This window comes from Notamacropus eugenii, chromosome 5 (assembly GCF_028372415.1).
Source record: "Notamacropus eugenii isolate mMacEug1 chromosome 5, mMacEug1.pri_v2, whole genome shotgun sequence".
NCBI classification, from domain to species: Eukaryota; Metazoa; Chordata; class Mammalia; order Diprotodontia; family Macropodidae; genus Notamacropus; species Notamacropus eugenii.
In genome coordinates, this window is record NC_092876.1 from 73,531,189 (window position 1) to 73,539,723 (window position 8,535).

Consider the following 8,535-nt stretch of genomic DNA (forward strand, 5'->3'; position numbering starts at 1 on the left):
AGAAAATAGCATGCTTCATTCTGCATTCAGACTTCATGGATCTTTCTTTGGATGTGGATAGCATTTTCCATCATGAGTCTTTTGGAATTGTCTTAGATCTTTGTCTTGCTGAGAAGAGCTAAGTCTATCAAAGCTGGTCATTGTATAATGTCGCTGTTGCTATGTACAGTGTTTTCCTGGTGTGACTCATTTCATTCAGCATAAACTCATATAAGTCTTTCCAGGTTTTTCTTAAGTCTACCTGATAATCATTTCTTATAGAACAATGTATTCCATTATATTAATATACCACAATTTGTTCAGCTATTCCCCAATTGGTGGGCATCCCCTCAATTTCCATTTCTGATCACCACAAAATGAGCTGCTATAAATACTTTTGCATATATGAGTCTTTTACTCACTTTGTGATTTCTTTGAGATACAGGCCTAGAAGTGGTACTACCGGATCAAAGGGTATGCACAGTTTTACAGCCCTTTGGGCATAGTTTCAAATTGTTCTCCAGACTGGTTGCATTAAGTCACAACTGCAACAACAATGCATTAGTATCCCAATTTTCCCACATCTTCAATATTTATCATTTTCCTGTTTTGTCATGTTAGCCAATATGATAGGTGTGATGTGGTTCCTCAGAGGTGTTTTAATTTGCATTTATCTAATCAATAGTAATTGACAGCATTTTTTCATATGACTGACTCTAGATGGAGTTAATTTCTTTATCTGAAAACTGCCTATTCATATCCTTTGACCATTTATCAATTGAGGAATGACTTGTATTCTTATAAATTTGACTCAGTTCTCTAAAATTTTGCAAATGAGACCTTTATCAGAGAAATTGCCTGTAAAAATTGTTTCCCAGCTTTTTGTTTCCCTCCTAATCTGGGCAGGATTGGCTTTGTTTGTGCAAAATCTTTTTAATGTAATGTAATCAAAATTATCCATTTTACATTTCAAAATGTTCTCTATCTCTTGTTTGGTCATGAATTCTTCATTTCTTCAGAGATCTGACAGCTCTTGGCCTCCTAATTTGCTTGTAGTATCACTTGATGTCTAAATCATGTACCCATTTTCACCTTTTCTTGGTATATGGTGTAAGACGCTGGTCTATGTCTAGTTTCTGTTATATCATTTTCCATTTTCCCAGCACTTTTTGTCAAAGATAGAGTTCTTATCCCAGGAACTGGAACCTTTGAGTTTGTTCTGCTCTTACTCGATGCTTTAGATTGCTATAGTCACTGACTACTGTATCCTGGATTCCTAATCTATTCCACTGATCTAGCACTCTATTTCTAAGCCAGTAACAAGTAGTTTTGGTAATTGCTGCTTTATAATACAATTTTAGATCTGGTACAGCTAGGCCACCTTGCCTGGCATTTCTTTTAAAGAATTTCTTGTTATTCTGGACCTTTTATTCTTCCACATAGATTTTGTTATTATTTTTTTCTAGCTTTAAAAATAAATTTTAGTAGACAATTGGTATGGTACTGAATAAATTTAGGTGAAATTGTCATTTTCACTACATTAGCTTTCATTAAATTTCTTTTTTTAAATTTATTTTTAGTATTCAACATTCATTTCCACAAAATTTTGAGTTCCAAATTTTCTCCCCATCTCTCCCATCTCCCCACCCCAAAACACGATGCATTCTGATTACCCCTTCCCCCAATCTGCCCTCCATTCTCTCACACCCCTTCCTTCCCTTATTCCCATCTTCTCTCTTTTCTAAAAGGGCAAGATAGATTTCTATACCCTATTACCAGTATTTCTTATTTCCCAGTTGCATGCAAAAACAATTTGTTCCTGAAACTTTGAATTCCAACTTCTCTCCCTTTCTCCCTCCCCACTCATCCCCACAGAGAAGGCAGGCAATTCAATACAGGCTGTATATGTGAAGCTTTGCGAAAGACTTGCATAATAGCCATGTTGTATAAGACTATATTTCCCTCCATCCTATTCTGCCCCCCATTTATTCTATATTCTCTTTTGACCTTGTCCCTCCACAAAACTATTTACTTCTAATTACTCCCTTCTCCCATTTGTCCTCCCCCCACTCCACTTATCCCCTTCTCCCCTACTTTCCTGTAGTGCAAGATAGATTTTCATACCAAATTGAGAGTGCATGTTATCCCCTCCTTAAGCCAAATGTGATGAGTAAGATTCACTTTTCCCCTCTCACCTTCCCCCTTTTTCCTCCATTGAAAAAGTTTTTTCTTGCCTCTTTTATGAGAGATAGTTTACCCCATTTCATTTCTCCCTTTCTCATCCCAATGTATTCCTCTCTCATATCTTAATTTTATTTTTTTAGATATCATCCCTTCCTATTCAACTCACCCTGTGCTCTCTATCTATAGATATATGTGTATAATCCCCCCAACAATCCAAATACTGAGAAAAGTTTCAAGAGTTATAAATATTATCTTTTCATGTAGGAATGTAAACAGTTCAACTTTAGTAAGTCCATTATGATTTCTCTTTCCTGTTTACCTTTTCATGCTTCTCTTGATTCTTGTTTGAAAGTGAAATTTTCTATTCAGCTCTGATTTTTTCATCAAGAATACTTGAAAGTCCTCTATATCATTGAATGACCATTTTCCCCCCTGAAGTATTATACTCAGTTTTGCTGGGTAGGAGATTCTTGGTTTTAATCCTAGTTCCTTTGGCTTCTGGAATATCCTATTCCATGCCCTTCGATCCCTTAATGTAGAAGCTGCTAGATCTTGTGTTATCCTGATTGTATTTCCACAATACTCGAATTGTTTCTTTTTGGCTGCTTGCAATATTTTCTCCTTGAACTGGAAACTCTGGAATTTGGCTACAATATTCCTAGGAGTTTTTCTTTTCAGATCTCTTTAAGGAGGGGATCAGTGAATTCTTTCAACATTTATCTTGCCCTCTGATTCTAGAATCTCAGGGCAGTTTTTCTTGATAATTTCATGAAAGATGATGTTTAGGCTCTTTTTTTTGATCATGGCTTTCAGGTAGTCCTATAATTTTTAAATTCTCTCTCCTGGATCTATTTTTCAGGTTACTTGTTTTTCTAATGAGATATTTCACATTGTCTTCTATTTTTCACGCTTTTGGTTTTGTTTTGTAATTTCTTGGTTTCTTAAAAAGTCATTAGCTTCCATTTGCTCCATTTTAATTTTTAAACTGTTTTCTTCAGTGAGCTTTTGAACTTCCTTTTCCATATGGCTAATTCTGATTTTTAAAGCATTCTTCTCCTCATTGGTTTTTTGGACCTCTTTTGCCAATTGAGTTAGCCTATTTTTAAGGGTGTTGTTTTCTTCAGCATTTTTTGGATCTCCTTTAGTAAGCTGTTGACTCGCTTTTCATGATTTTCTTGTATCACTCTCATTTCTCTTCTCAATTTTTCCTCCATCTCTCTTACTTGACTCTCAAAATCCTTTTTCAGATCTTCCATGGTCTGAAAGCATTGCCTGTTTTTTTTGGAGGTTTTAGATGCAGAAACCTTGACTTTTATGTCTTCCTCTAATGGTATGCATTGTTCTTCCTCATCTGAAAGGATGGAATAAAATATCTGTTCACCAAGAAAGGAACCTTCTATAGTCTTATTTTTTTCCCTTTTTTGGGCATTTCCCCAGACAGTTTCTTGACTTTTGAGTCCTTTGTGAAGCAGAGGGTATACTCTAGGGACCTGTAAGTTCTCAGTTCCTCCAAGGTGGCACAATCAAGGAAGAGTTGTTTACTCCTCTCCTGGCCTGTGCTCTGGTCTGGGAGCAACAAAAACTTTTCTGCCCAGGATCTATGAGCAGAATTCTGTCTCCACAACTGCCACCAGTGCTCCTTCTCACCCCCAGGGCTGCCACTCCTGGCTGAGATCCAGGTCATCCGCTCAATTAGCCCAAGGACTTTGGGTGGAGGGCTCCAAAAATGGATGCTGCCACTGCAGTGGCTGCTGCCAATGGGACCAGATCGTATTCCTTTCTCACACTGGTGAAAGAGCTTTCTCACTGATCTTTGAAGCTGTCTTTGGCATTTGTGGGTTGAGCAATCTGGGAACCACAACTGCTGCTGGGGATTCCACCCCCAAGTCCCCATTGCACAGTGCAGTCAAGGCTGTGCTGTGCTGCTCTGTGCCTGGTGTGATTGACCTTTCCTGTAGGCCTTTCAGGCTCTCTTGGGCTGGAAATCTCTTTCACTCTGTTGCTTTGTGACTTCAGCTGCTCTAGAATTTGTTTAAAGTCATTTTTGCAGGTATTTTATGGGCTGTGGGGTAGAACTTTTACAGGTCCATCCTTCTACTATACCATCTTGGCTCTGCTCCTTGTTTTCATTAAATTTCGTTAAATCCTTTACGTATTTTTCCAGGTAGTTTATATAGTAGTGGAATTAATTGTACTTTAAATGTTTGGTCGAATTCATTTTTTATCTCATTTGTCCGTGGGGTTATTGTTCTTTGAGAGTTCCTTGATGGCTTGTTCAATTTCTTTATCTAAGGTGGGATTATTTAGGTGTTCTGTTTTCCCTTCTATTAATCTGGGCAATTTATTTTTTCATAAATATTCACTGATTTTGCTCAGATTTTCAGCTTTATTAGCATATCATTGGACAAAATATTTCCTAATGATTACTTCAATTTCTTCTTCATTGTTGGTGAATTTATCCTTTTCAGTTTTGATAATCAATACTGGGTTTTTTTTCTTTTTTAAAAAATCAAATTAACTACTGGTTTATCTTTTTTGTTGTTTTTTTCCCTATAAAACCAGTTCCTAGCTTATGTATTAGCACAACAATTTCCTTACTTTCAGTTTTATTAGTCTGATCTTTGGTTTTCAGGATTTCCAATTTGGTGTTTATTTGGGGATTTCTAATTTATTCTCTTTCTCATTTTTTAGTTGCATGTCCAATTCATTCATCTGTTCTTACTTTATTTTATCCATGTAAAAATTTAGAAAAAAAATACTTTTCTCTAAGTACTGCTTTGGCTGCAACCCAGAAATTAGGTATGCTGCCTCATTGTTGTCATTTTCTTTAATGATGACCCACTTATTCTTTAGGATTAGATTATTTCATTTCCAACTGATTTTTAATCTGTCCTTCCACTGCTCTTTGTTTAATGTAATTTCATTGCATTACCATCTGGAAAAAGTGCATTTAATATTTTTGCCTTCTTACATTTATTTTGAGGGATTTAAACCCTAATACATGGTCAGTTTTTGTGTAGGTGCCATGTACTACTGAGAAAAAGGTATATGCTTTTCTATCTCCATTCAATTTTCACCAGAGGTCTGTCATTTTTAACTTTTCTAAAATTCTGTTCACCTCCTTAACTTCTTTCTTATTTATTTTGTGGTTGCCTTTATCTAGTTCTGAGAGGAGGCAGATGAGGTTCCCCCTTAGTATAGGACCTGGACATCATACTTTTGTTTCCTCACTTAACTCCTCCTTTATGAAGTTGGATGCAATTCCACTTGGTACATATATCTGTAGTACTGATAATGCTTCATTATCTAAGGCACCTTCAAGCAAGATGTAGTTTCCTTCCTTATCACTTTTAATTATAATCTATTCTTGCTTTACCTTTGTCTGAGATTACGACTGCTACCCCTGCTTTTTTTTACTTCAGCTGAGGCATAACAGATTCTGCTCCAGCACCTTACCTCTGTTCTTTGTGTGTCTCTCTGTTCTAAGTCTGCTTCTTGTAAAAAAAAAAAAAAAAGAAAAAAAAACATATTGTAAGAGTCCACTTTTAATCCATTCTGATATTTACTTCTGTTTTTTGGGAGAGTTCATACTATTTGTATTCACAGTTATGATTACTAAATGCATATTTCCCTCTAACCGATTTTCCCTCCTGTTTGTCCTTCTTTCTCTCCTTTCACCCTTTCTCTTCTCACCAATGTTTTGCTTCTGACCCTTGTCTCCCCTGATCTGCCTTCCCTTCTGTCAGTCATCCCCTCTTTAATTAGCTCCCTCCCCTCCTATTTTCTGTACACAGCTGAGTGTGTATATTATTCCTTCTTTGAGCTAATGCTGCTGAGAATAAGTTTCAAGCATTCCCCACCATCTCTCCCATCTTTCCCTCCCCTATAAAAACTTTTTCTTGCCTCTTTAATTTGAGATAATTTACTCAATTTCGTTGGGGCTTTGCACATAATCATTTTAACATTTGACGTTGTTGTACTCTCCCTTCCCTGTAATTCTATTTCTCCTCCCTTGGATAACTTTCTTATGTGATTCCCCTCAAACTTCCTTAAAGAAGGTATGTATGTACACACATATATACCTACATCCCTACATACATATGTGTGTGTGTATGTGTGTGTGTGTGTGTGTGTGTGTGTGTGTGTGTGTGTGTGTGTGTATGATATACTCCTAATTGCACTCTTGGCAATACAGTACATAGATACATTTCTTAAGAATTACAAATATCACCTTTCCTTGTAGGGATGTAAACAGTTTAGCACTACTGAATTCTTTATGTTTTCTCTTATTGAGTCCTTTTTTTTTAATTGAATCCTTTAGGTTTTCTCCTCCTTTTTTACCTTTTTTGCTTCTCTTGAGTTTTGAAAGTGAAAATCAAATTTTTTGTTCAGTTTGGGTCTTTTCCCCAGGAAAGACTGAAAGTTTTCTATTTCATTGAATGACTATTTTTTTTCCCTTTAAGGATTATGCTCAGTTTTTCCAGGTAGTTGTATCTTAATTGTAGTCCTACCTACTTTGCCCTCCAAAATATTATGTTCCATGACCTCTGAACCTTTAATATTGCAGCTGCTACGTCCAATGTAATCCTGACTGTGGCTAGCTGATATCTCAATCATTTTTTCTAGCTGTTTGCAATATTTTTTCCTTTGACCTAAGATCTCTGGAATTTGTGTATAATGTTCCTAGGAGTTTTCATTTTAGGATCTCTTTCTGGAAGTGATTGGTCGATTCTGCAGTTTCTATTTTACCTTCTGATTCTAGGATATAAAGGCTGTTTTTGTTGATAACTTCTTGAAGTATGATGTCCAGGTCCTCCTTTTGGTCATGGCTTTCAGGTAGTCCATTGATTCTCAATTTATCTCTCCTGGATCTCTTTTCCAGTTCAGTCATTTTTCCAGCGAAATATCTTATATTTTCTTCTATTTTTTCATTCTTTTGATTTTGCTTGACTGATTCTTAAAGGTAGAGTCAGTAGCTTCTACTTGCCCAATGCTAATTTTTAAGGAGTTATGTTCTTCAGTTGGCTTTTCTTTTACTGCCTTTTGCATTTTTTCTTCAGTAAATTTTTGTACCTCTTTTTCCATTTTTTTGTGCTTCCTTTACTAAGCTATTTTTTTGATGATGTTCTTTCATCACCATCATATCTTTTACCAATTGTTCTTCTAATTCTCTGATTTTGTAAACTCCTTTTTGAGTTCTTGCATAAGTTATTTTTGTGGTTCAGTCCAATTTACATTTTTCTTTGGGGATTTGCATGCAGGCATTTTACTTCATTGTACTCTCTGTGGTTTGGGTCTTTTCTGTCACCACAAAAAATTTCTGTGTTCAGATTCATTATTTTTGTAGTTTGTTTTTTGCTCATGTTTTCCAGTCTTTTCCCTTACTTTTAAATTTGAACTCTGCTCCTGGTGTGGAAGGGACATTCTCCCAAACTTCTTGTGACTGGGGCTGCAGTTGAGGCTGTTTGCCTGATACTACACTGGTGATGCCCTGAGGTGTACATGGAACCCAATTCCTAGTGGTGCACTGAGAAGGTAGGGTGAGATTTAGGGTGGATGGCACTACTGGAGGCAACAGGGGTCTGGTCTGGTACTGTGTCTAGGTATGTTGGGGAACCCTGTACTGCACTATGGATATATCAGGTCATACTGCTTACCTGCTGATGCACAGAGGTAGAGGAGGGGTGGGCATGTGTTGGCTGGTGTTTTGTAGTGCCACAGGGGCCTGGCAGCTATCCTGTTACTGAACTAAGGCACATAGAGGTGATGGCACTGGCATATGCCATCCACCTGGTGCTGCAGTGAGGCAAGTGGGGGTCCCCAGGGTTGATTTTTGCCTGCTCACGGCCTGCCACACTGAAGCTCAGGTCCTTCCACTGGCTTGTGAGGCAGGGCTTACTCCTGGCTTGCTGGGACACTTCCTGTACTGGACTGTGCTCTGCTTTTACCAGAGTGAAACAAATCTTTCCTGCTGACCTTTCAGGTTTCATGTGCTAAAAGATTGTTTTATTCCATCTTTTTTTCTGGTTCTGCCATTCCAGAATCCATTTTTGGGTACTATTTTATACATGTTTGAAAGTGATATAGAACAGGTAAGGTGATTTCTGCCTACTCCACCATCTTGGCTCCAAAAAATCCTCTATGCTATAACATTTGCATGAACTCATTTTTCATCGGAAAAGGATGTAATGGATTCATGGCCCCCAGAAGACTTTAAAGTTGGTGTCTGGGTGGGCAATAATAATATTATTATTGCCAGTATTTGAATAGCACTTGAACGACTTTAAAAACATAACTTCTTTCTATTTTCAAAATAACCCTGAGAGGTAGGTGATATTATTTTCATTTAACAGATGCAGAAGCTAAGGCAAG